The sequence below is a fragment of the Rhinatrema bivittatum genome, chromosome 1 (genome assembly GCF_901001135.1).
Source record: "Rhinatrema bivittatum chromosome 1, aRhiBiv1.1, whole genome shotgun sequence".
In the NCBI taxonomy this organism is placed as follows: Eukaryota; Metazoa; Chordata; class Amphibia; order Gymnophiona; family Rhinatrematidae; genus Rhinatrema; species Rhinatrema bivittatum.
Genome location: NC_042615.1, coordinates 484467103 through 484494097, shown reverse-complemented (window position 1 = coordinate 484494097; position 26995 = coordinate 484467103). Strand labels below are relative to the sequence as shown.

At 47.8% G+C, this 26995-nt stretch overlaps 1 long non-coding RNA gene across 2 annotated transcripts; it reads left to right on the top strand.

The window, feature by feature from the left end:
- The first annotated feature begins 34 nt into the window (after window positions 1–34).
- Window positions 35–22307, top strand: LOC115094504. Of its 2 annotated transcripts, none has more exons than XR_003857572.1 (3): window positions 35–225; window positions 1686–1877; window positions 22248–22307. It is a non-coding gene; the product is annotated as an uncharacterized LOC115094504 (long non-coding RNA). The 2 variants fall into 2 exon arrangements; XR_003857571.1 differs by having other exon boundaries at window positions 1651–1877.
- Window positions 22308–26995: the final 4688 nt, after the last annotated feature.

Genomic DNA, 26995 nt, shown 5'->3' with positions numbered 1-26995 from the left:
GCATCGGGGAGGGAGAGAGGGGCAGGGCAAAGAGGAGAGAGAGAGAGGAAAGAAAGACAAGAGAAAACAAAGAAAAGAGGAGGAAAAAAAAGTAGAGGGAGAAAGAAAGAGTTAAGGAGGAAAGGTAGGTGGCTGGGCTGGACAGAAGAGAAGCGGGCAGATCACGGAGGGAGGTTTGAGAAAGTTAGATATGGAGGATGAAGGGAGAATGGAAAGAGAAAAAAGGTAAGGACAAAAGGTACGGAAAGGGAGCATTCCCTTCTCACACTCACTCCCCAGGCCTCAGAAACCGACTGCTCCCTTCACACTCACCTCTGAACCTCAGAGACACACTCAGGGAAGTGAAGCCTCAGGGAAGAAATGCTTGCTTACACTCATTCCTGGGCTTCAGGGACTGAGCCCTTCCTCACACTCTCCCCTGGGCATCTCACTGCCAGCGCCCCCTTTTACTCACTCCCTAAGCTTCAGAAACTAAGCACCCCCTCCCACTCACACCCTGGGCTCCCCAAACTGAGCACTCCCTCACATTCACTCTCAGCTTCGGATACTAAGCACCCCCTCCCACTCACACCCTGGGCTCCCCAAACTGAGCACTCCCTCACATTCACTCTCAGCTTCGGATACTAAGCTCTCCCTCGCATTCTCTTCTGGGCCTTACAGACCAAGTGCTGTCTAACACTTAAAGATGAAATAGTTTCTCACGCTCAACCACCTGGACTTCAGGGAGTGAACACTCCCTGTTTGCATGCTCTCAGTGGGCCTTAAGTCTGCATGCTCCCTCACACTCACGCCTGAGATTCAGAGACTGTTTCCTCACATTTAACCGTTGTGATGGCGAAACCGAACGACGGTATATAAAACTCGACAAACAAATAAATGTATTTATTTTATTAATTTTCAGGCCCGTAAGCAGCCCTGAAATTTTGATAATTAAATTCAGTCATTATATTTCCACCACACCTCTTTCCAGAATAATCCTGTGAAATCACATAATTGAGTATCGTACTTTTAAATATTAAACTTTGTTTTGTATGTATGTAAATACGTACAAAACAACGTGCGTGTGTAAATATATATATATGAAACTTAAAACAGAGTCAGCACAGGGCCTGTGAGCCATCAGGCCCCCACAGGCCCTGAGACAGACCTGACCCTCATACTCAACCCCAGGCCTCATAGTACTCAACCCCAGGCCTCATAGTTCCCTAATACTCAACCCCAGGCCTCGGAAAATATTTCAGCCTCACATCCTGGGAACCTTAGAAATTGAACACTCTCTCAAACTCATCTCCCTCCTCCCCCAGCCTCTGAGGACATGCCGATTCCCACATCCACTACTTGGGACTTCAGCCACTCATTCTCTCCTGCCTTCATGCTCCCTCACACTCCCCTCCTGGGTATCAGAGACTGAGCATTCATTCACACTCACTGCCTAGGCCTCAGATACTGAGGGCTTCCTCACACTCCCATGTCTCAGAGACCAAGCTCTCCCTCGCATGTATGGATGTGTGAGCTCATCTCTCTAAGCACATTTGCAGTCTTGTTGTAGACACCTATGTCTCTCTCTCTTTCCCTTGCCCCGCATGCCACCCCACCTGCATTACTGTGTGTTTGATCTCAGATATAATCTGTCTTATAATTTTTTTGCAGAGAAAAATTTTCAAAACTGTATGATTGTTTGCCAGGGTGGATGTCGTATATCAGACGTGCTTTTCAATGTCAGATTCCTTCGATGGGAGTGCAAAAGAAGGCAACCAACAAATACTACAGACTCGCTGAGAACAGAAAAGGCAGGAGTCTGAACCCCAGCCTCCCAAATATTGTTCCACGCTAATTATAATGGGAGTCAGAATCCAGCTCCTCAGATACTGTCTCAGGTAGGGGAGCTGAAGCAATGTTTAAATTGGAGGTCTGGAAAACTATTTTTGACCTGTGTATAATGGAAGCCAGCACTCTCAGAACACCTACTTCCATCACCCATGGTCCCAGGATATATACCAGGATTTTATTTTATTATTTTTTTTAAGCAAATGTTTTAATCTTTTTGCTTTGGCAATGGTCATAACAAAAATTGTGCTCTGGGTGGAGTCAGGTGGCAGTTCTCTCCTAGCCAAATGGCCGAAAACTGATGGACAGGAGACCAAGGCCTCTCAGATACTGTCCCGCAGTGCCGGGACCAGCTTTTTCTGTGCCCAGGGCAGATATTCAGAAATCCACCGCCCCCACCCGCCCACACCCTCTTTTGACTTACCAGGGGCTGCTTTGCTGGCAAAGGAACAGCTTATCCTCTGGTGGCAGCAGTTCCAGCAAAGCCCACCCCTCTCTCTCCCCCCCCTTACCCAGCATCCCGCTCTCTCACTCCCCTTTCCCCCTTGTCCAGCATCCTCCTTTTTTTTCCCCCCTCCTCATTCCTTCCCTGCATCCTCCTCCCCACAATCCACTCTGGGCCCTGCATCTCCCTTTAACTCGCACCCATGCTTTGACTTGCAGTGCTCTTTCTCTCCCCCACTCACCCCTTGCCCCGCATCCTCCTCTTTCTCCTACGCTCGCGTCTTCTCCGGCATCCCTTCCCTCTCTCCCACCCAGCCCTTGCCCGACAGCACCCCTCTCTACCACCCATTCCCTGCCTTGCAGCTTCCCCCTCTCTCCTCCTCAGCCCCCTCTCTCCTCCTCAGCCCCCTCTCCCTCACCTCGTGCCCTTTCTCCCAACTGTCTGCTCAGCAACAGAAGCCCCCCATCCCCTAGAAACCTTTACCCAGCAGCAGTAGCATCCTCTTCTCCAACCCCACCCCCCCCCTGCCCAGCAGCAGGAGTCACCTCTCCTCCACCCCTCTCCCCCCCCCCCCATCTTTGCCCCCAACCTTCTGCCCTGCCAGTAGCAGCTTTTTTTGGCTTCCCCTCTTCACCCCCTGCCCAGCAGGTATAACCCCTTCCCCTCTCCTCCTCAGGCTGCAATTCTGTACATCTTCGGCAACAGCAATAACTGCAGAAATTTAAAACAGGGTCGGCACAGGGCCTGTGAGCCATCAGGCCCTGAGACAGACCTGACCCTCCTCTCACACAAGCTTATTCATTACAGCATCCGGAAAACTTGAGCAGCTCTAGGAGACCCCGGCACAGGTTTTGGATCCCCCTTCCTAGGTTCTTCAGCCTTTAAACTCATGCCCCCTCCCCAATTAATGTTTAGGCCCGAAAGCAGCCCTGAAATTTTGATAATTAAATTCAGTCATTATATTTCCACCACACCTCTTTCCAGAATAATCCTGTGAAATCACATAATTGAGTATCGTACTTTTAAATATTAAACTTTGTTTTGTATGTATGTAAATACATACAAAACAACGTGCGTGTGTAAATATAAATATATACATATATATATATATATATGGTATGTCAAATACAAAATACGTTTCAGAAATCATATCTCAATATTTATTTATTTATTTATTTATTTAACATTTCTTTTATACCGATATCCGTTCGCACATCGCATCGGTTCACAATAAACAAAAACTGATGACTATGACATCTGTGATTTTTGGAGACAGACCACAAACAAACAAAAATCCCAATAAACACCTACATTTATCAATTAAAAGGTATTCATACTACTTTGGGTGAAGTTAATCTTTGAAATGACTGGCTAGGCTAAACTGGAATTTTCTCCCCTTACTGTTCACCACAGGAAAAACATTTAAATTATATTGTCATTTCAGTAATAGTGACAGAAAATCCCTCAATTATCAGGCACATTGTGTAACACAAAACCCTGTAAAAAGTCACCCAGTACCTATTTAGCAAACTTGCCATACCAAAAAAAAGCATAATCTCCCAGAACTCAAACAGCAACAACCCTGTATGAAAAGGCAACACTGCAAATATTCCACCTGGCCCTATAACACCAATACACCTCCTAGTGGGAAAATAGAACAAGCTGGATTGCTACAGATCCCTACACAGAACCTACATGCTAGCAGAATACCTCACCTCTTTCACACATGCAGAAAACAGAGCCTCACCAAATACAGAATAAGAGATCACAAATTAGAAATGTAAATGTGCAGACAAAAAGAGAATTCTTCTTTGATCTGCCATCCACTCCAGCTTAACCCTTTTCCCCTCCATCCCATTCCTGCTCCCTGCAGACAGGAGGGGAGGGGAGAACAAGAGAAGAGGAGGTGCTGGATTAGGGAGCAAATGGCTCTTCTGCGCTTTGCACTGTACTGTGTCTGCTCCAGGCTCATCTGCCCCCACCATCCTATTCCTTACGATACCTGGCAGGGTAGAGTCATCAGGGCAGAGCCTTGTGTGCTTGCAGATAAAAGCAGCCCTGCTGATGATGACACCCCCTTGAGCTTGACACCCGGGGCAGTCAACACTCCCCCTCCCTCCATAGTCCCCCCTCCCTCCCTCCAGCTCTGCTGACATCAAAGCAGTTCACTATTACTAATCCTTTCTATCCTGCTGCTTGACCAACACAGCATTGTCTCCCCCACTTCCTAAAGATGTCTGTAGAAGTACACACATTACAGGGGAGGGAGCTGAGCAAGCACAACCTGAAAAAAAAGAAAGAACCGAAGGACTAATTATAAGTGAGTACGCTACATCACCACAAGCAGCAAGCCTGAATCCCTGCCAGCTAAAGACTTGCACGCTCTCCCAGGAATTCTCCTCAGGAATGTCAGGTATCTCAGCAGAGGTAGGAGGAGCAGTGCAGAGAGCCCTTCTCAGATCACCTGACACAACTCCACCTAGAAACAGCAGAGAGAAAAACAGCGGGCTGGACACAGGGAGAGTTTCCCCACTGGTGGCAGGCAAAGATTTCCCAATGTTTAGGCGGAGTGAAAAGCCTGCCTAACGGGCCGTCCAATTCATCACCAGAAGAGGAACTGAAGGAAAGAGGGCATGCAGTAACTTGATGGTGCAGCGGGTTATTACCCTTAACCATTAAGCCTTGATACTGTAGATGCATTACTCCATCATTGCTCTCTGCTTCAGCGGCAGGGAGAGAAGAGGAACTGGATTCGTTCAGTAACCCAGGGCCCCGACGTCTACGGACTGGGCACAGTTCCAAGCAATCCTGTGGGGTTGGCCCAGAGGCCAACCCCACAGACATAGTTTATCTGTATTTCGGTTTTATATTCCGCATTGTCCCAGGTTATATAGTTCAGCGTGAATTACACGTTAACATCCACAATAAAATAAGCAGCCATGAACAATAAAATGTTCTACAAGACATACACAGATAAAATGTAATCATAAAAATTACATATAAAATAACTCTTCACTGAAAGGCCTCCATGCATTAAAAGGCCTTACATTTTTTTTCTAAAAATATTTGTCTCTTTCTCCACGTACCTCAGCAGGGAGGGTGTTCCGCAGTGCTGGGGCAGGACAAGGAAACATCCGAGCGCAGGTAGGACTGAAGTCTATAATTATGAGGAGAAGGTAGCTCCCCCAGTGAGCGTTAAGGGGCGAACAGGTTCATAAGATTGTAACTTGTCACCTAAGGAGCAGACAGTATCTGAGTTCAATGATTTATGCATATCAACAAGCTTCTTGAATTGAGTGCGCCATTGTATAGGTAAAGCCAATGGAGATCCTCAAGGGTGGGAGTCGTGTGAGCTGTAGGTTTAAATGCCCATCAACAGCCTGGCAGCTGAGTTCTGAATCAACTGAAGAGCCTAACCTGAGTTTTAGGGAGTCCTATGTTACAGTAATCAAGCTGTCCGAACATTAAAGCTTATAAAACTGTGTGAAATGATTCTGGAGACAACAACATTTTTAATGGTCTTAAAAGCTCGAGCTTATAGATAGACCTAGGCCTCTGGCAGTTCAGAGTCAACCAGTCTAGCAATAGTAATGAAACCCTGGACTGGGATCCTATCAGAGGAATCCACGGCTACACACTTAACACTGGGGCTATTATATTCTTCAACTCCCATACAGTTCCTATAGCCCCGAACCTACAGGATTCACTGAGAGGGTGGGAATGGGAGGAGGATAACCTCTTGTGCCCTGGACTTTATCTTCAGCTTCTTTATAGTAGATGGTAATAATCACGCCGGAAACAATTTAGTGTTCAAACTTAAAAAGCTTTACTGAAAGGTTTTGTTCAAGGCCCCACAAGTTACGGTACTCACCCCGACGTCACCCAGTATGGCTCAGGACGCCAACTGCATCATCCTCTGTGCTCCCGAACACAGCTCCACATGCTGCCAGCCTGCTTCTGCCCCAGACGTCATAAGGTGCACACATAACTCCTTCTGTTAAAGGGCCCATGGTGGAACGGCCTCTGTGGCACCCCTTGATGATCTCATGCTGCTCTCACTGTTTAAGGTCTCCTCAGTCTGTACTCCAGTGTGAATCAGTTATTTACTCTTTCCAATAATACAAGACTAGATAGCACTCCATGTAGTTAGCAAGTAGCACATTTAAAACAAATCGTAGAAAATTATTTTTCATTGAACACACAATTAAGCTTTAGAATTCATTGCCAGAGGATGTGGTTAAGGTAATTAGTGTAACTGGGTTTAAAAAGGTTTGGATAAGTTCCTGGAGAAGAAGTCCATAAACTGCTATTAATCATGTTGACTTAGGGAATAGCCACTGCTTATTACCAGCATCGGTAGCATGGGATCTCGTTAATGTTTGGGTACTTGCCAAGGACTTATAGCCTGGATTGGCCACTGTTGGAAACAGGATGCTGAGCTTGATGGACCCTTGGTTTGACCCAGTAAGGCAGCTTCTTATGTTCTTATGATGAACATCCAAGCTTTCTCCCAGATTTTGATTGCATGGATGCTGTATCTCTTGGATGGTGAAATAAGAAGTCATCAATCCCATTGCTCAAATGGGAAGGAAGGGTGAATACCTTCCTTCAAGTACATTTCAAAACTGAAAATCCTCTTCTCCTCGAAAAGGAAAAACTCAAGAAAGAAAGCCTCTTAACTCTTCTCCAAATCCAGACCCTGAGGTGCAGGACCTAGGATTTCTTCTTAACAACAACCCAGAAAAACAAAAGAGCCCCTTTTCACTTTCTGGCTTTTAAGTAAAAGATCCGCACATACTCTGGAAGTCCTGACCATTGCATCAGTCTCAACATGGGGGTGCCGTGGCATAGCTGATATGGCCCTCTCCTCAGGTTCTACCACATAAAGGCCAATGCAATACTGAGCGCTCAGACTAGCACACAGGATAACCCGTGGTTGGATGCACTTATGCAATAAGAGGATCAGCGCATCCAAAATGCATCTCGAAACAGCGCATAGCTAATAGCACTCATCACATGTAAATGTCACGTTGATGAGGCTATTAGCCTTCTGTAAAAAATAAATGCGTGCCCGAAACGCACATTTTAACCCTCAAAAATTAACGCCAGCCCCGGAGCTGGTGTTAAGTCTTGAGGAACCCCAAAAGTTTAACAGCAAAGCAGAAAATACTGTATGTCAAAGGAACCACAGAAAGTAGCAATGAGAAATAAATAAATAAATAGATAAATAACTAAATGTCTTGCAGCAGTCAGGTTAGGAAAACAGAAACTCAATTTACGAGAGTCCGTTTTCCTAAGCAGTGCACAGCCACTTCTCCTGGGCACCCGATGCTGAGGCAGCGCCCAGGACTCACAGTCTCCCCTAGCGCCTCCTTTTTAACGTAGCGACTCATTTGCCTACTGCATTACGCGCCCGGGAGAGGTGGATGGGCGCGCATTAGGAAAGCGGGCAGTCAGTCATGAGCCACCCGTTTATCCCGCGTGGATATTGCATCGGCCTGGTAGCCTTTCGACAAAGCTACACATCTTAATAGGGATCCAGATGAGCCCCCCCCCCCTTCCCCTACACTAAGGAGAAGCAGCTGAGTTTACCAATAACCAGTCCAGTCCAAATCAAAGAATTGATAACCTAATGTCTTGTTCTGGTTCCGAAATAAGCTGCCTGTGTGCAGAGGCAGGGTCCTGGGTTTTAAGTATAAGACCATGCAGCCTTCAAGTTCCTGGTTCCCAGCTACCCCTTTTCAAGGCCAAAGCTCGGTGCGGGGGTATTAAGTGGGGATCTTCTGCTCCCTCAGGGCCCCAGTGGGACATTCAGGATCAGCTGGGTGCAAATAGCAACTCATGGGAGAAATCTTCAGCTTACAGCCAGTGCAAAAGTATTAGGCACCCTCGGAGAACTTTCAGACTTGTGTACAGCTCATCCCCCTGATATTTTGATAATTAAACTCAACATTTATGATGGCTCCCACTACTACTTCTCCCAGAACAACTCTGTAAAAACACATAATTGAACAGCATACTTTCAAATATTCAATTTTGTATCAGAAATTATGTCACTGTTGTTACAATCGGCACTCTGCAGGCTGTTCTACGGACTGCCGCTCTTATCTCCAGCCCCGGCCTGTCTGCCAATGCCACAATGCCCTGCCGTTTTCTGCATGTCGGACGATGACCTCAAACGCAGCAAGGAGTCGGCAGGTTCTTTTGCGGCAGATGCCGCCACTCCTGCACTTCCCTGTGCCTAACCCCTGCAGACAGGGAAAACACCACCTACATATACCACACCTGTAAAAAAATATCTATCCATTCAGTAGCCTTGATGCTCTCCTTAATACATAATATCCACTCTGTCACAATCTGTGTAACATATTACCCATGTTACTGTTACAGAGTCACCCTATAACAAATGTTATTTATTGTTTATTACAGCCACCCTATAACAAATGTTATTTATTGTGTATTACTATTATTATTACTGTTTTTCCTCATGTTACTGTTATTCCTTCACATTACTGTTTTTAATTGTGCCCTGTACCAAACAAAAGGAAATGCTTGCCTTCCTGCACCATTAAGTTATATGTAAACCGATGTGATATGTAAATTGAACACAGGTATATAAAAACAAATAAATATAAATAAATAAATAAATAAATGCAATGGCAGGAAATCCCCAGCTGCGCCCTCAGATGACATCAGTTTTTGGCCTGTAAAAGCCATGCAATCCATGTCTCGGCAATAGGTTTGGCCTGTAAAAGGCATGCAATCCATGTCTCGGCAATAGGTCTCCGACCCTGTGTGGTGTGAGTTGCCTCGGTGTTCCTCCTGCGTTCCTGGTCTTCTATGTTTTCAGTTCCTGGTTTCCTTCGCCTTCTGCCCCAGTGGTCTTCATCTTTTGTTGTGTGGTCAGCCTTTAGTTATTCAGTGTCTTCTGTCTCCTTGTCTGCCCACCTTTGCTGTTTCTCGCCTCCCTGCCTGCCTGTCCATCCCGCCTTTGGATGGTTCTCTGGTTCTGATTTCGGACTGCTTCTGGGACTCTGCTTGAACTCTGCCTGCCACCGACCACTGCCTGATTCTCGTTTATGCCTGAACTCCACCTGCAAATGAACACTGCTTGATTCTCGACTACGCCTGAACTCTGCCTGACTAGGACCCTGGCCTGTAACTCGACCATCTCCATGGATCTTCAGCTCATCAGCAGAGGCCCTCACATAAGACCTGCTGGCCCTGGCACCAGAGGGGAATGTGGGCTGGTATAGGTGAAGCTTTAGTTGGATCTCTGCCTCATCTAGATCCACCAGCCGACGGTGGAGACCTACAGGGCTCCACCCTGCAGGTTTCATCAACTCCACCTTGGTCCAAGAATCCATGCTCGCAACAAGTGTCTGATGAATGTGTCATCTGTGATTTTAGGGGCTAGACTGCAAAAAAAAAAAAAAATCAAGAAATACATATATGTGTAAATTAAAAGGTATCCATAGTGCATTGGCAAGAGGTGACCTCTGCAATGGCTAGTTGGGCTGAAATTGGATGCTTCCCATTATTCTCGCCATACAAGAAAAATTCTAATTCTGTTGTCACCTCTGTAATAGTGACAATAAACTCCTTCCATTACCAGGCATTTTGTGATGCAACACAAAACCCTGCAAAACAAAGTCACTCCGAACCTAAACAGCAAACCTGCCATACCAAAGCAGCACTAACTCTCACAACTCAAACTAGCATCGCCATACCTATGAACAGGCACCACTGTAAATATTACACCAGGTCCTAGAACACCTGTACTACTTCTGTGAAACATTTATATGGCACTACAAAGTGTATGCATGAGACAGTCCCTTCTCCAGGAGCTGACAATGTAGTGAAGACAGACAGACAGACAATAAAACAAGCATTTGGGCAGAATGAAGGAAAATACTGAAAGTCTCAAAAATGGATTAATAAGTGAAGTTTACTTGAAGACAGGAACTATTTTCTCTCATTACCAAGCAGGCTGTGAAATAACACAAACAGGCCAATACAGTACAGTGCGCTCCGACGGAGCGCACTGTTAACTCACCACTGGATGCGCATTTTCCCTTACCCCTTATTCAGTAAGGGGCCGAAAACGGGCGTCCAATCCGCCGAACCTAATAGCGCCCGCAACATGCAAATGCATACACCGGGAAAGTGCACAGAAAAGCAGTTTTTTGCTTTTCTGTGCATCCTCCGACTTAATATCATGGCGATATTAAGTCAGAGGTCCCGAAACTTTCCAAAAGTTAAAAAAAAAAAATTTGAAGTCGGCCGGCGGCTGTTGGGTCGAAAACCGAATGCTCAATTTTGCCGGCGTCCGGTTTCCGAGCCTGTGGCTGTCAGAAGGCTCGAGAACCAACGCCGGAAAAATTGAGCATCGGCTGTCAAACCTGCTGACAGCCGCTGCTCTGGTCCAAAAGGAGGCGCTAGGGACGTGCTAGTGTCCCTAGTGCCTCCTTTTGCCCGTTTTTACTGCTGGGCCTCATTTAAATACAGAATCCCGCGCACAGGAGAGTGGCCTGTGCGCGCGCTGGGAGAGCGGGCATTCGCCCTCTCTCCCGTGGACTTTACTGTATCGGCCCGAAAATCCTGCAAATACAAACTTATCGCAGAACAAGCCAGACTGTTACAGATCCCTACACAGAAACTACACATTGGAGAAATTACATACCTGATAATTTCGTTTTACTTAGTGTAGATAGATGGACTCAGGACCAATGGGTATAGTGTACTCCTGATAGCAGTTGGAGACGGCTCAGATTTCAATCTGACCTCAGCCCTAGTACATATACCCCTGCAGGAAGTGCAGCTCTTCAGTATTCTCTTCGAAAAGCATTGTGGATATATGTGTGACTGACTAATTTGAATAACTTGAATAACTTCATAACTTGATTAACTTTATAACTTGATTAACTTGATTAACTTGGACTGGTTGAATTGGCTATAGCTGGAGACCGCCAGTGCCCTCAACCAGGAAACGTCGACACCTGGTAGGATGGATGTCCTAGATGAAGGAAAGCATGGCTTGCCTTGAATCACTCGCTCCCGGGGATGTCCCCCGAGAATTCCATGAGTAACGGCAGCCGTGGGTGAGATGCTGAGTCCATCTGTCTACACTAAGGAAAACGAAATTATCAGGTAAGTAATTTCTCCATTTCCTAGCATGTAGCAGATGGACTCAGGACCAATGGGATGTATAAAAGCTACTCCCGAACCGGGTGGGAGGCTGCCCGTGACCCACTTAGAACTGCCCTTGCAAATGCTGTGTCCTCCCGAGCCTGAACATCCAGGCGGTAAAACCTGGAGAAGGTGTGGATGGAGGACCATGTCGCCGCCCTGCAGATCTCGGCGGGTGACAGCATCTTGGTTTATGCCCAGGACACTGCCTGGGCTTTAGTAGAATAGGCCTTGACTTGTAGAGGCAGCGGCTTGCCTGCTTCTACGTAGGCCGCCTTGATGACTTCTTTGATCCAGCAGGCTATGGTTGCTCGCGAGGCCACTTCCCCTTGCCTCTTCCCGCTGTGAAGGACGAATAGGTGGTCCGTTTTTCATACGGGTTCCGACATTTCCAGATATCTGGATAGGAGTCTGCCGATGTTGAGGTGGCATAGACTTCAAGCCTCTTCCGAATTTTTATGCTCATCTGGCGATGGTAGTGAGAAGGTTTGGTTGATATGGAAGTGAGACACCACTTTGGGGAGGAATGAGGGGACCGTGCGTAGCTGGATGGCTCACGGCAGGACAGTGCTTGTAGTTCGGGTATACGACGGGCTGAACAAACTGCCAGCAGGAATGCTGTCTTCAAAGTTAATAGTTGGAGAGACAGGCCGTGGAGAGGTCTGAAAGAGGCTCCTGCTAAGAAATCCAGGACCAGGTTGAGGTTCCAAAGAGGTACCGGCCACTTTAGGGGTGGGCGGATGTGCTTGACTCCTTTCAGGAAGCGTGAAACATCCGGGTGAGAGGCTATGCTGTCGCTCTCATTCTTGGTCCCGTAGCATGACAATGCGGCCACCTGTACCTTGATGGAGTTGAGGGACAATCCCTTCTGTAGGCCGTTCTGTAGGAATTCCAAGACAGCAGGAATTTTGACTGAGCGTGGTATGATGTCGTGTTCCTCGCACCAGGCTTCGAATACTCTCCAAATCCTTATGTATGTTAGAGATATGGAGAACTTGCGTGCTCAGAGTAGGGTGTCAATTACAGCCCCCGAGTATCCGCTCTTTCTCAGGCGAGCCCTCTCAATGGCCAGACCGTAAGAGAGAATCGAGCTGGGTCCTTGTGGAGGATCGGCCTTTGTTGGAGCAGGTCTCTGTGTAGAGGTAGTGGCAGGGGGGGTCCCTGCGGGTAGTCTTCGCATGTCTGCGTACCACGGTCTTCTTGGCCAGTCTGGGGCCACCAGAAGAACTGGTCCCCTGTGTAGTTCTATCTTGTGAATGATTGCGCCTATTAGGGGCCACGGCAGGTAGGTGTATAACAGAGTCTCCTGTGGCCAGGTCTGTACCAAGGTATCGATCCCCTGGGACTGAGGTTCCCGCCTGCGGCTGAAGTAACTGGGCACTTGGGCGTTGGACCAATTTGCCAGAAGGTCCATGGTTGGTGTTCCCCAATGGTTCACTATCAGTTGGAACGCTGTGGTCGACAGCTTCCATTCTCCTGGGTCTAGACTTTCTCTGCTGAGGTAATCCGCCATGATGTTGTCTTTCCCAGCGATGTGGACGGCCGAGATCTCCTGGAGATTCACTTCCGCCCACGACATAGGGGGTCTATTTCCAGTGAAACCTGTTGGCTTCTGGTTACTCCCTGATGGTTGATGTAGGCCACTGTTGTGGCGTTGTCCGACATTACTCTGACTGCTTTGTCTCGGAGTCTGTGACCAAACTGTAGGCAGGCTAGTCTGACTGCCCGAGCTTCTAGACGATTGATGTTCCTTCCCGACTCTTCTGCGTTCCACTGCCCTTGGGCGGTTAGCTCTTCGTAGTGTGGTCCCCATCCTCATAGGCTGGCGTCCATGGTGAGCAGGATCCAGGTTGGTGAGGATAGTCTTGTTCCCTGGCTCAGGTGGCCGTCTTGTAGCCACCATTGTAGTTGGGTCCGAACTCTGCCTGGGAGCTGTAGACGTACGGCATAGTTCTGGGACAGTGGATTCCATCGCGATAGGAGTGAGCACTGTAGGGTTCTCATGTGAGCTCATGCCCATGGCACTACCTCTAGTGTGGATGCCATGAGACCGAGGACTTGTAGGTAATCCCATGCTGTGGGGCGGGGTTCGCTCAGCAGGGTTTGCAACTGGTTCATCAGTTTTAATCTCCTTGTCGGTGTGAGGCTGACCTTGTCTTCTTTGGTGTCGAATCGGACTCCTAAGTATTCCAGAGACTGTGAGGGTGCAGACAGCTCTTGTTTGTGTTGACTACCCATCCGAGGCTCTCCAGTAGAGTTTGGACTCTGTTGGTTGCCTGGTGACTTTCCTCTGGGGATTTCACCCAGACCAGTCAATCGTCTAGGTAAGGGTGTACGAGGATTCCTTCCTTCCTCAGTGTTGCTGCCACCACCTCTATGATCTTGGTGAACGTCCGGGGTGCTGTGGCTAACCCGAAGGGTAGTGCCCGGAACTGGTAATGACGGTCCAGGATTTTGAAGTGTAGGAAGCGCTGATGTTCTTGATGGATCAGGATGTGTAGTAGGCTTCCGACAGATCCAGGGATGTGAGGAACTCTCCCGGTTGTATCGCCCTTATTACAGAGCGTAGGGTTTCCATGCGGAAGCAGGGTATCCTCAGATGACGGTTGACAGACTTGAGGTCCAGGATGGGCCTGAACGTCCCCTCTTTCTTGGGGATGATAAAATAAATGGAATAATGCCCAGTATTTATTTGTTGTGGAGCCACTGGGGTTATGGCCTCGAGGGCCAGTAATCTGGTCAGTGTAGCTTCCACTGCCACCCTCTTGGAGGGGTTGTGGCAGGAGGATTCCACGAACTTGTCCGGAGGGGTTCGGAGGAAATCCAGGTAGTACCCCTCTCGAATGATGGTTAGGACCCACTTGTCCGAAGTTATCTCGACCCATCTTTGGTAGAATAGGGCAAGTCTGCCCATATGGCTTCTTCCTTTGGATGGGTCGGCTGATTCTCATTGTCGGGTACGGCTGGGGCCTGGACCCAAGCTGGTTCCCCTTTTTTTGTGCTTGTTCCAAAAGGACTGGTTCCTGCCTGTAGGACAAGGCGCTTGATAAGTGTTTCTGTATGGACTGAAGTGCTGTGAACCTCTGCCCCTGGAGGGTCGGGGGAAGGGTCACTGGTTTCTCTTATTCCTGTCCTCTGGTAGCCACGGCAGTGGGGACTCGCCCCATTTGTTAGCCAGTTTCTCTAGTTTGCTGCCGAACAGGAGGGATCCGTTGAAGGGCATCCTTGTGAGTCTTGTTTTGGAAGACGCGTCGGCTGACCAGCTTCGGAGCCAGAGTTGCCTCCTGGCTGCCACAGCTGATGACACTCCTCTAGCTGCGGTGCGCACCAGATCAGAAGCAGCATCCGCAAGGAATGATACTGCTGGTTCCATGGCTTCCCCAGGAGTGTTGCTCCTGGTCTGTGATAGGCAGGCATGTGTCACCACGGTGCAGCAGGCTGCTATTAGTAGGGACATAGCGGTGACGTCAAAGGACTGTTTAAGGATGGATTCCACATGTCTGTCTTGCGCATCTTTGAGTGCTGCACCTCCCTCCACTGGGATAGTAGTGCGCTTCGAGACCGTGCAGACCATGGCATCCACTTTTGGGCATGTCAGAAGGTCTTTGGCCGCCGGGTTCAGAGGATACATGGCTGCCCTAGCCTGTCCCCCTTTGAATGTAGACTCTGGAGCAATCCATTCCAGGTCAATTAGCTGTTGAATGGCTTGTAACAGAGGGAAATGGCGGGAGGTCTGACGGAGTCCCTCTAGCAGGGGATTCGTATTGGGCTCCCCCGAGGCACTTGTGCCCAGGATAGCAAGCTCCTTCAGGCTGTGGGTGACCAGGTCTGGAAGTTCGTCCTTGGTGAAGAAGCGTCTCATGGTCTGGTGAGGCTCTGTCCCTGGAGGGAGTTCCCCCTCCTCCAGGGGCTCTGATTCCTCCTCCGAGTTGTCCGTGTCCCCGTAGGTGGGGCTTCTGGGTGGTGGATTCACTTCTCTGGGCCTAGAGGGGCCCGGGGTGTAAAGGTCCTCTGGTGAAGTCTGTGGCCATGTTATCGGAGGCGCCGTCTGCATGTGGACGAAGGTGTGCAGGCCTTTGAAGAATTCCACCCAGGAGATAGACGCTGGGTCCAAGCTAGGAGGCGCTGTGTCCCTGGGGGGCCCCGTTTGAGGAGGGGTCCTGCTGGAATTTGTTAGGTCCGGGGTACTTATTGAGGAGCTAGCACTCAGTCCCAGATGGGGCTGGCCCTGGGCTGGATCACCCAGGACCTCCTTGCTCTGGATACACAGGGCGTTGGCCTCTTCGTGTTGTGTGGCTCTGATGTGGCATGCTGGGCAGAGGCCCTGAGCCTTGAACTCCTTTTCCGGTGGTGTCATGGATATAGGAAGGTAAAATCTGTTATGTGCTCTGGTGCGTCAACTATGCACGCGTGGAATGGGTATGCGCTTAGGATGTGTGCGCTGGTGTGCGCACAAGTCGTAGATATACGCCCGGTACAGTAAACGCGTGTTACATGCGTAACTTGTGCGCATGGTACTTGCGCGTGCGATGTTGTGCGCACAAGTAATTTGTGCACCCGGCTTGCCCTTTGTGCGCACGGATCGAGACGGCGGACAGGGCGGCAAACAAGGTCAAATGGCGACGGCGACCACGCGGACAAGATGGCGACCACCTCGGAGGGTCTCCACATGGGAGGACCCTTGGATTTAACCAGGGCCTAGCCCTGCTAGGGAGGATCAACCCGGTGGCACTGGTCCCGGCCGGCGACCTGTGCGACTCCTCGAGCTTCGGAGACCGGAATCTTTAAAGAAGATTTCTACCTTACCTTGTCTCGGCGCTTCCCAGTTTCGTTCCGGGCGGTCTCTGGCTGCGGGGGGAGAGGGGATATACCTTCACCACCGCGCTCGAGGTTGCACCCGCTGCCTCTCAGCCGCGCCCGAAATCGGGGGCTAGATCCCTGCCGAGGATTGGCCGCCGGACCGAGGCTTACCTCTGAGGGATCGCGGAAATCACCTCGGGAATTCTCAACTGGGGGAGGGACCCGAGGGTGTCACCGCAGGAGAGTGGGGCTCGTCTGTAGAGGTAAGATTTCTTCTTGTTTCGGGTTTTCTCCTTTAAATTTACTCTAACGCTGTGAGAGCGTGCAGGTAGTCCCTAACTGCTATGGAGACGGAAAGTACTGAAGAGCTGCACTTCCTGCAGGGGTATATGTACTAGGGGCTGACGTCAGATTGAAATCTGATCCGTCTCCAACTGCTATCAGGAGTACACTATACCCATCGGTCCTGAGTCCATCTGCTACACGCTAGGAAAGGGCAAATATCTCACATCAGTCGTATGCAACATGCAAATATAGACTAAGGGATTACAAATTAGAAGCAGAAATCTGTAGACAAAAATTGAATTCTTCTTTGCTCTGCCATCCATTCCAGTTTCACCCCTCCCCGCCTGTCCCTTGCAACTGCCTGGAAGGGGACAGAACAACAGGAAGGCAGGGGCTGGGCTAGGGAGCAGAGTAGTTCTTTAGCCTGTCCTCTCCCGTTCCCTGGGAAGGAAGCTGAAAGCTCAGGTCCTGTCAGAAGTGTAGATATAAAGTGAGTCAAACTACTTAAAACATATAAAAAAAAATTATGAACAAAGCCATGGCTAAAAAGCAGTGCTTGTCGTGGTGGTTTATTTATGTACTCAAAAAATATGAAGGCTTAAGTGATTAAAAGCGCTGCTGTGTCTGTGAGTTTGTGTGGCTGTCAGGACCTGGGGTTTTGCTTTGATTGCAGTTGCTCTTTGCTGCCTCCCAGAAGCTGGCGCCCTAGGTAATCACTTAGTCTGCCTAATGGTTAAGCCAGCCCTGCTCAAGCTGGTAATTAGTATATCCTTTCTGGCCCAGGGAAGGGAATTCGTGGACCTACAGCAACTGTTCTATCCATCCCCCCTTCTTTCTGGGCACGAGGCAGGGGATGTTTGGGCAAGCAGTAACTTAGCTCTCCTGGGGTCAAAGGAGAGGGTCCCCCAGGCTGGCAAGGACTGATCTTTTCACTCCTGCAAATTATTCCTCTTTTTCCTGAGCCTAAGGGAGATGATCATCTGGCCCCTAGCAGCTGGTCTGGCCTTCCCCCTCCTCATACGCCCAGGGGAGGGAACACCTGGGTCCCTCTGTCCTCCTGGGCCTGGGAGAGAGGATATACAGCACTGAAGTGACTGATCTTGGCTTTCCTTTCTGCCCAGGGGAGGGAATTTACCAGTGTCATCTCTGGCCACTAAGACAATTTTACAGCAGCAGATATAAAATCCAACACAAAAGACGTTTTAAAGCTGTTTTTGGTTTTTTTTTTTGGCAAAAACTATATTTATCCTTTCAGGGGACACTTCAACCACATAGGGTAACAAGAAGTGCACAAAGATCACATCCATACAAATCAGTGAGTTCCTTATTATTATACAGATGAGTGTGCACCCACGAAAATTTGCCAAAGCCTATTTTGCCACAAGTCCTATGCTTCTCTGCAGCCTTCTCTGGTCCCACTGCCAGTCCTCTCTCTGCTGCAGGATCAACTAGAAGCAAGGGGGATAATAGGATCCTTGTGAGAGGCATTTCTCCAAGTAACTAGCTGAGGAGGCCACTGGTGGTATGATGTCATTGAATCTGATGCTGAACAATAAAGTCAGCACCACTAAGGTTAAGGTAAGAGATAACCTGGGGTCTAGTGATTATCATACTATGTGGTTCAATGTAAACAAAGGATCAGAAACAAACTGTGCTAGAAGAAGGGCATATGGTTATAAAAATTAGTAGCGCTTTTATTTGATAAGACTTTAAGATCATTTTATATGAGGCGTCTTTAAAAAATGTTTAATTTTTTTCCTTCTTTGCCTATGTTAATTTTACAAATATTTTGGGTCTCTCAGTCTTCTAGTGTTTTAGTTTTGTGCATATTCTTGTTTCTTTTTGGTGCTTTTTTTCTTAAGAAAGTGTTATGACCGTGGGTCGCAGACGGCTGCGACCACGTCTACTCACGACCTGCACCGTCCTGCTTCCCTCTCCAGGCCTGCTCGCGGCACGGGCCAGTCTCTGCCGCTGCATTCCTCATGGCTCCTCATGGCGGTTGAGATGCCGCCGCCACCCACACCAACTCCGGGCCTTCCTAGGCGCGCGCACCTGCCACCGGGCCCTCTTTTGAAGTCTCTTCGGCGGGAACCTCGGGGGCGTCCCTGATTGAAAATGTCATTGGTTCAGGGTTCTTAAGCTCCACCTTCGCCCTCAGCTAGCTGTCTTGGCAACGATTTCCATTACTACACTACGAGCTCCTGTCTCCGTTGTTCCTGTGGTGACGCTACCGGACCTTCTTGGACTCTGGACCCTGCCTGGTACCCGCTCCTCGGGAGCCAGTGTGCATACTCTACCGGGACTTGGTCTCCTGGCTTCCCCTGCTCCTCAGACTGGCCCTGCACCTTCCAGAAGTTCTATCTTGCTGGCTCCCTGCTCCTCACAGCCGCCTCTGGGAACGTCTTCACCACCTGGGAGTTCTATCTCTATGCTTCCCCGCTCCTCGGGGCAGTGCCTACATTCTATACAGAGACTCAGTGCTCCCCTGCTCCTCGGGATAGTGTCTATGTTCTACACTTGGGACTGTCGGGGCTTCCCCACTCCTCGGGGTAATACCCTTGATTCTACCACGTCACTGCCAGCACCTCCCGCTCCTCGGACTGGTCTACATCATCATCTGGAGACCTGACTCGGGCTTCCCTGCTCTGCGGGTTGGCTTACATCATTGCATCAGTATCTCCTTCACTGCGCAGCTCTGCCCCTCTGGGTTGCCTGTCCGGAATACCTCCTGCATGTCTCGTGCTTCCTGCTCCAGGGGCCTGCCTAGCGCCATCCCCTTAGGAGGTCTATGCCCAGCTACTGATCTCCAGCCTGCCTACTTACTGTGGGGATCCCTCCTGCTGTGTCTCTATTGCATCCATGGCTGCTCGATGCCCTCACTCCGCCCTCTTTACCTCTGTGGCGACTCCCTCCGGGTCTGATGGACAGCTGGCTGCCGCGGCGTCTCCTTGCCGTCTCCCTCTGGCGTCCCCGGACTGGCTCGACGTTGCAGTTCCGCCATATTTGCCTGATGACCTAGGGCGCGCGCACTCTGACTGAAGTACCAGCAAGGGTGCGAACCTCAGGGGCGTCCCCCTGAGATGATGTCATCTGCTTCCAGTATTTAAAGGTCTCTATTTCCACTATTGAATTGAGTTAGCAAGGAGTGGAGAAGATACGGATACGGATCCGTCTACGATTCCTCCAAGCTACTCTGCCTCCTCAGACTTACCAGAGGTACCCGCTCCTCGGGGGCCTCACTCTCTCTTTACCTTTCAGATTACAGATAGGAACCGGTACTCACTCCTCGAGGGCCCATGTTCCTGGACACTCTGAAAATTCTCTACTGCCTGGAAGATATCGCTACTACAAACAATTGTGAGTTACCATCGCTGTCTTAGAGCTTTCCCTAAACCTTTCCAGCTCCTGAGCTTCCTTGAGACCTCATGTGAGTTTTGTCATCTAGTTCTGTTCATGAATGCTGCCTACTTTGCCTACTCACTTTCTACAGTTTCTCAACAGCTCAGCCATCCTGGATCGTTGTTCCAGTACCTGAGGGACTACAGCCCTGCCGGGCATATCAGCTCACTACTGCCACCTCTGGTGGTTTCTACAAACCTGTTTAATAAAAGAACTAGGTGTGTCTGTCTCCATACTCAAGCCTAGCCGGTGGTCCCTCTCGGGATACCCTCCCGAAGGCATGGTCATATGCCACCGGCCCAGGGATCCATCCACAACTATATCTAATGCTACAGATTGCTACTCCGCAGTCTACTAGTACAGATTTCCATCTGCTTGCTCCTCCCGTCAGCATAACGGTTTCTAACAGATTGTTAACTCCTCCTTCTTTAGGCGTCAGATTCTAACAGATCATAACAGTCTCTTACCCTCTCCTCGGGATCTCTCCATAGTTTCACCCAGAGCTCCCCGCTGTGCCTGACCTCGCCTCCTGACTGTGTAGACCTGTGGGGCCCCTCCCCACAGGTGGCAACAACTCTCACCTCGGGCCAAGGATCCACAAACCCACAAACCATTACAGAAAGAATTGTTTTTTGCTTTGTTTGCCTGTGTGTACATTAGCTCACAAACCATCTAACCTAAGCAATCACATTTTCAGGATGGGTAGATCTATATAAAAGCTAGAAACCAGAACATTTTCCCAGAACACTTTAGAGATCAATATTCTGCGTCACTTAGCCAAATAAGTTCGGTCTCATCCGGCTCAGTGGTGCTGTTTGTATATTTGACCGCATTGAGTGGCTGCCCCTTAGCCAGATAACTATTCATCCAGTAAGTTATCTGACTAAGTGGTGGATGGGTGAGGCATTCTGGAGCATGGCTATTTATGTGGCTAACTTAGCTGGATAAGTGCAGATATTCAACCTTATCTGGCACAGTTAGCTGAATAAGTTAACCTGCTATTCAGCAGGTCTAAATTTAGCTGGATAAACGTATCTGGCTAACTTTTAGATAGCCGGGTATGTCCAGTAGAGTGACTGCGCCATTGAATATTTTGGCTAAGATAGCTGAATATTTTTATCCGGCTAACTCCCTCAACTGGATAGTGGCTGAATATCTACCTCTGTGAGTTTGCAGTCTGTACAGTGAGCTGGATAAGACAACTTCTCAAGAAATCAGTGTTGTGAGAAAAAAAAAGGACCTCATAAGAATTTCCAACAGTGGCCAATCCAAGTCACAAGTACCTGGCAAACATGAAATAAATCTCAAGCTACTATTGCTTAATAATTAATAGCAGTTTATGGATTTTTCCTCTAGGAACATATCCAAACCTTTTTTAAACCCAGTTACACTAATTGCTGTAACCACATCCTCTAGCAATGAATTCCAGAGCTTAACTATGGGCTGAGTGAAAAATAATTTTCTTCGATTTGTTTTAAATGAGCTACTTGCTAACTTTATGGAGTGCCCCCTAGTCCTTCTATTGTCTGAGAGAGTAAATAACCGATTTACATTAACTTGTTCAAGTCCTTTCATGATTTTGTAGACCTCTGTCATATCCCCCTTCAGTCGTCTCTTCTCCAAACTGAACAGCCTTAACTTCTTAGCTTTACCTCATAGGGCAGTTGTTCCATGCCACTTATCATTTTGATTGCCCTTCTCTGTACTTTCTCCAGTGCAACTATATCTTTTTTGAGTTGCAGTTACCAGAATTGCACACAGTATTCAAGGTGCGGCCTCACCATGGAGCGATACAGAGGCATTATGACATTCTCCGTTTTATTTTCCATTCTCTTCTTAATAATTCCTAACATTCTGTTTATTTTTTTAATTGCCACAGCACACTGAGCCAACGATTTTAATGTATTATCCACTATGATGCCTAGATCTCTTTCCTGGATGGTAGTTCCTAAGATAGAACCTAACATTGTGTAACTAGGGTATGAGTTATTTTTCCCTATATGCATCACTCTGCACTTATCCATGTTAAATTTCTTCTGCCATTTGGAAGCCCAATCTTCCAGTCTTGCAAGGTCCTCCTGCAATTTACCACAATCCGCTTGAGATTTAATTGTTCTGCATAATTTTGTGTCATTCACAAATTTGATCACCTCACTCGTCGTACCCCTTTCCAGATCATTTATAAATATATTAAAAAGCACCGGTCCAAGTACAGATCCCTGAGGCACTCCACTGTTTACCTTTTTCCACTGTGAAAACTGACCATTTAATCCTACTCTTATGTTTCCTATCTTTTAACCAGCTTGCAGTCCACAAAAGGACATCACCATCCACAAAAGGACATCACCTTCTTAGAAGCCTCTCATGTGGGACTTTGTCGAATGCCTTCTGAAAATCCAAATACACCACATCTACCGGTTCACCTTTGTCCACATGCTTATTCACCCTTTCAAAAATGTAGGAGATTTGTGAGGCAAGACTTCCCTTGGGTAAATCCATGCTGGCTGTGTCCCATTAAACCATGTTTATCTAAATGTTTTGTGATTTTATTCTTTATAATAGTTTCCATGATTTTTCCCAGCACTGAAGTCAGGCTCACCGGTCCGTTTTTGGCGCCCGCTCTTTGAATGCGTGCTCAGCCCCCTCTCCTGGGCATGCAATACAGAATGCAAATGAGGGGGTTGTGCAAAAAGGAGGCGCTAGAGACAATTGCGCACCCCTAGCGCCTCCTTGGCCCCGGAGAGGTGGCTATCAGTGGGTTTGGGAAACGGATGCTCAATTTTACGAGCGTCCGTTTTCCTAACCAATACACTGGCAAGGTTAGTAAAATGGATGCTCGTAAAATTGAGCCTTCGTTTTCCTGACCTGACTTGGCTGGCACATTTTTTTTTTTTTAGTTAAAATCTGTTTATTCAGAACAATACACAACTATACATCGTAGGCCTAACACACATGGTACATATTACACTCTGCTACATACCACATGTTCATATAACTCTCACCAACAATCTTAACTATTAAACCAAATCCAGCTACCCCCCCCCTAACCCCTACCCCTGCTCCACCCCCACCAAATTGCTCCCCCTCCCCTCCTTGCTGAGCGGACAAGGACATCCAATATCCAACATATGCTAATAATCAATGTTGTTCAATATTTGGCTTCTAGATCTGTGTGGCAAAGACTGTATGTAAGGCATCCAGTATCCGTTTTCTAAGCCGAAACAAAGAGGATTGTTTGCACGAGATCAATTCCATGGTTAATAAATTGTAGATACTGTTACACCACTGGGTCAATGATGGTGTATCCTAAGGTCTCCAGACCCAGAGAATAGTCGTGACAGCTAAAATGAAAACGTTGTTAATCCAAAGTCTTTGTTTCACGTTCCCCGGAAAGGAAGAAGCAAATATACCAAATATGTAATATGAAAAACCTTCATCCAGAAAGACCGGACGCGATCACATCCCCAAAGTGAATGCCCAAGATGGGTGGTTCCCTGTGTACACTTTAAACATAAATCATCAGTAGCAAATTTGGCTAGGCAAGCTTGATATCTAGAAATATACATTCTATGCAAGATTTTATGTCGCGTTTCTTGCATTTGTATATTACAGGTGATAGCACGAACAGCAAAGACATTTTACTTATTTATTTACTTTTTTACTTTTTGGTTCCTCCGACTTAATATTGCTATCCAAGGATGTACAGAAAAGCAGTATTTTCTGCTTTTCTGTACACTTTTTAGGGCTGCTCAGAAATTAACGCTTACCCTTGGACAGGCGCTAATTTCTGAGTGTAAAATGTGCGGATTGGCCACACATTTTTTTTCCCTGTATCCCAGGCGAATGACTAATAGCCTCATCAACATGTATTTGCATGTAATAAGCGCTGTTAGTTTTGGGGGGGGGGGGGGGGGGTTGGACAGGTGTTGTGAAAAAGTGCGCTCAGCTGAGCACACTTTACAGTATCGGCGTGCCGGTCTGGGAGTTAAAAAAAAAATGTTATCAGCTGGGTGAGAAGCTGCTAAAGAAACAGGACTCAGATTCTTGGTGTACGGGATGAAGCTTTGCTTTTTTTTAGTGGAGTCTCTGAGTGAGGTTTTATTATGTTTAGTGGATTTTAGTTTCTTGCAGTGTTTATTTCCTTGATTTTCTTTGTCGTGTACTGTATACGCCCTGAGATTGTGGATGTGAACTGTAATCCGCATGGATCAATATTATTGATAATTGTGGTACGTGAGAATGAATAAAGAAATGAGGACCACTCTGATAGAGGGGACGTGATCAGTGATCAGCGCTAGCCCTCCCGTCCTCTTCAATTACTTTTCAAAGGCTAGAAGGGAAGGTGCGTCTGTTTGCAGACAATATGGAAGGCTAAAATAGAGCAGATGTGCCAAGGGTAATGCCTAAGATGAAAGATGACTTTAGAAAAGCTAAAAGAATGGTTAAGGATTTGGCAACTACACTTTAATAAAACAAAATAAAAATGAAATATCCTGCATCTGGAATGCAGAAACCCAAAGGGCCAAATACCATTTTGGAAGAGAAGAACTAGCAGTCAAAAAACCATATAAGAACAGCATTGCTAATAAAACTTGTCAGTAGTAACCCATTTTCAGGCACTATCCTGAAAGAGACATGTGTGTGTGTGTGTGACCATCGCTGATGATTGATAGGGGGCCTGCTGGAGAGACAAAGCAGCTCGGAAAACAGAGTCCATGGCTGCAGCAATTGTGCACTCCCATGGAATCATGAGAAACCAACCCTTAAACTGGGGCTTGCTGCTTTTTAAAATATTTTTACTAACTTCCCCATATGCCCTTTAACTCCTGGACCATCACTTTTTTTCTTTTATAAACTTCTCCCTACCTTCCAGCCACCGCTTTGTTTGGTTTTTTTAAATTCTCCCCTCCCTGGAGCTGAGCTGTCACATTTTTTTTTTTTTTTGTAACTTCTCACCAGCCTCAAACGGGGGCCACCCGTTTATTACTTTCCATCTGTGCATCATCCACTCGGTGCCGCCGACAGTACCTGCTCCTGCTGGCTCCGTGGGGGCTCAGAGGATACCGAATGCAGCATCAAAGAAAGGAGTTTGAGAGCTGAGTGGGGCTGGGGATGCAGACGGCATGGGGGACAGGAGTAATGCGAGGGAGGAAAGGGACGAAGGTAGCGAAGGTGGGGAAAGGAGGATGAGAATGGGGAAGAGGCAAAAGAGGGCAGGGGAGACAGAAAGGTGGGAGCGGGAGTTGCAAAGGAAGGGTGAGAGCGGGAAAGAGGGGAGAGGAGGAGCCTTGTGAGTGATGCTGTGGAGGAATGGAGAGGTGAATGGAGCCAGGGTTGAAAGACTGGATGGGTTGTAGAAGGAGTGAGCTTAGAGGAAAAGAATGAGAGGAAGGAAAGGAGGCAATGAGAGAGAGAGAGAGGGAGGAAGAGCAGAGGTAGTTGAGAGAGGTGAAGAGGTGCTTTAAGGTGGAGAAAAGGACCAGGGAGAGAAGGAAGAGGCAGGGAAGCGTGAGAGGAAAAAAAAGGTTGACGTAAATTGGAGAATTTTATGTTAAAGAAACAGTTTTAAAAGGATGGACTTTCAACAGGAAGGGGAGGTATAATGCAAACATCTAGCAAGCCTCAATAAGATAACCAGAAAGATGCATTTTCCATAAAATGAAAAGCTCTAGTGGAAGGGGGTCATCATGCGAAGCTGAAGGGAGGAATGCTGAACAGGAACGCGGGAAAATACGTTTTCACTGGGAGGGGGACGGGAGCCTGGAGCAGTATTCCAGTGGACATTATAGAAACCAAACCAGCGGCAGAACTCACATCTGCATTCTGCACAAAACAGATGCTTGCTGCCAGGGGAGAGAGGAAGAACTTCACAGAATAAGTAAAATAATATTTTTCACCAAATTTTGCAACCATGTGTTTATGGCTTCCAAACGTACATGAAGCATAGCACCTGCGTGAAGCCCATCGGTTCGTCATTAGTATGTAGATAACTGCAGCGGCGTTTACCTGCTGTACTCAGTAACCTTGCAAATAGCTGGAGTGGAAATCCTGCATTTAAGCTTTGAAGGAACCCCATGTACAGCAATTCAGGCACTCATCTTATGGTAACCTCCCCCCAGTGCAGCGCTGCATTGAAAGGCCCAGTCTTGGCTCCTCCATATTCCTCTCTGCCTCCCCAGGACTCTGTTCTCCAACCAAGGCAGGCTAAGAGACAAGAAGGCGCAAAATGTGTGTGCAATACACAACCACTTCTGCCATAGAGTGAAAGGTTCTTCCATCAGGGGAGTTGCTAATCCCTCCTCAAGAAACACAAAGAGCTTGTGCAATCAGAGAGAGAAATTTCCCAAGTCTGAGTCCCGTATCCTAAAACACAGGAGGGCGACGGTACAAGGCTCACTTGGCCGCCAGCAGCTTTCCTGGTTGGAGGCAGCGCAGAGATAATAAAATCCCTTTAAACCTCCCTTAGTTCCAGACAAGACCAGCCTGAATGTCAAAAGAAGCAGCCCATAGCTATGTTCCAAGAAAAAAAGCCACTCTTCACATTTTTGCCCTTCTAGTGCCCTGGCTGCTAGCTCTCACTCTTGGTTCTCCTTTTCTACATGTGCAGATCTCATCTTTCTTCTGGGAATGCAAAGTAGCATGCTCACCTTGCATTATCTACACCCAAGCTCACTTTTTAGCAGTGTGTCCTGGCTTTAGATATATATATATGGTCTGTTAGTGTGTCCCTGTTCTTGCTGACAAGGGGCACAGCAGCAGCCTACACCCAGAAGGACGGGTGTCAGCACTCGAACCTGTAAGCACATCTCACAGAGGGATGGAAATTAAAAACCGACAGAAAACGAGTTGTATGTTTATGTTTGCTCTCACTGCCTGCCTGGGTTATGATGGCTGATTTAGTATTCCTGGCCTGGAGTCAGCATTCCAGAGGGTACGTAAACATCACTGAGAATCATGTAAATATAGAGACACACACACATGCAAACAAAAACTCCCAGTGAGAGAGGCAGAGAACAACAAGAGATGAGGAAAGGGAGAGACAGAGGGGTA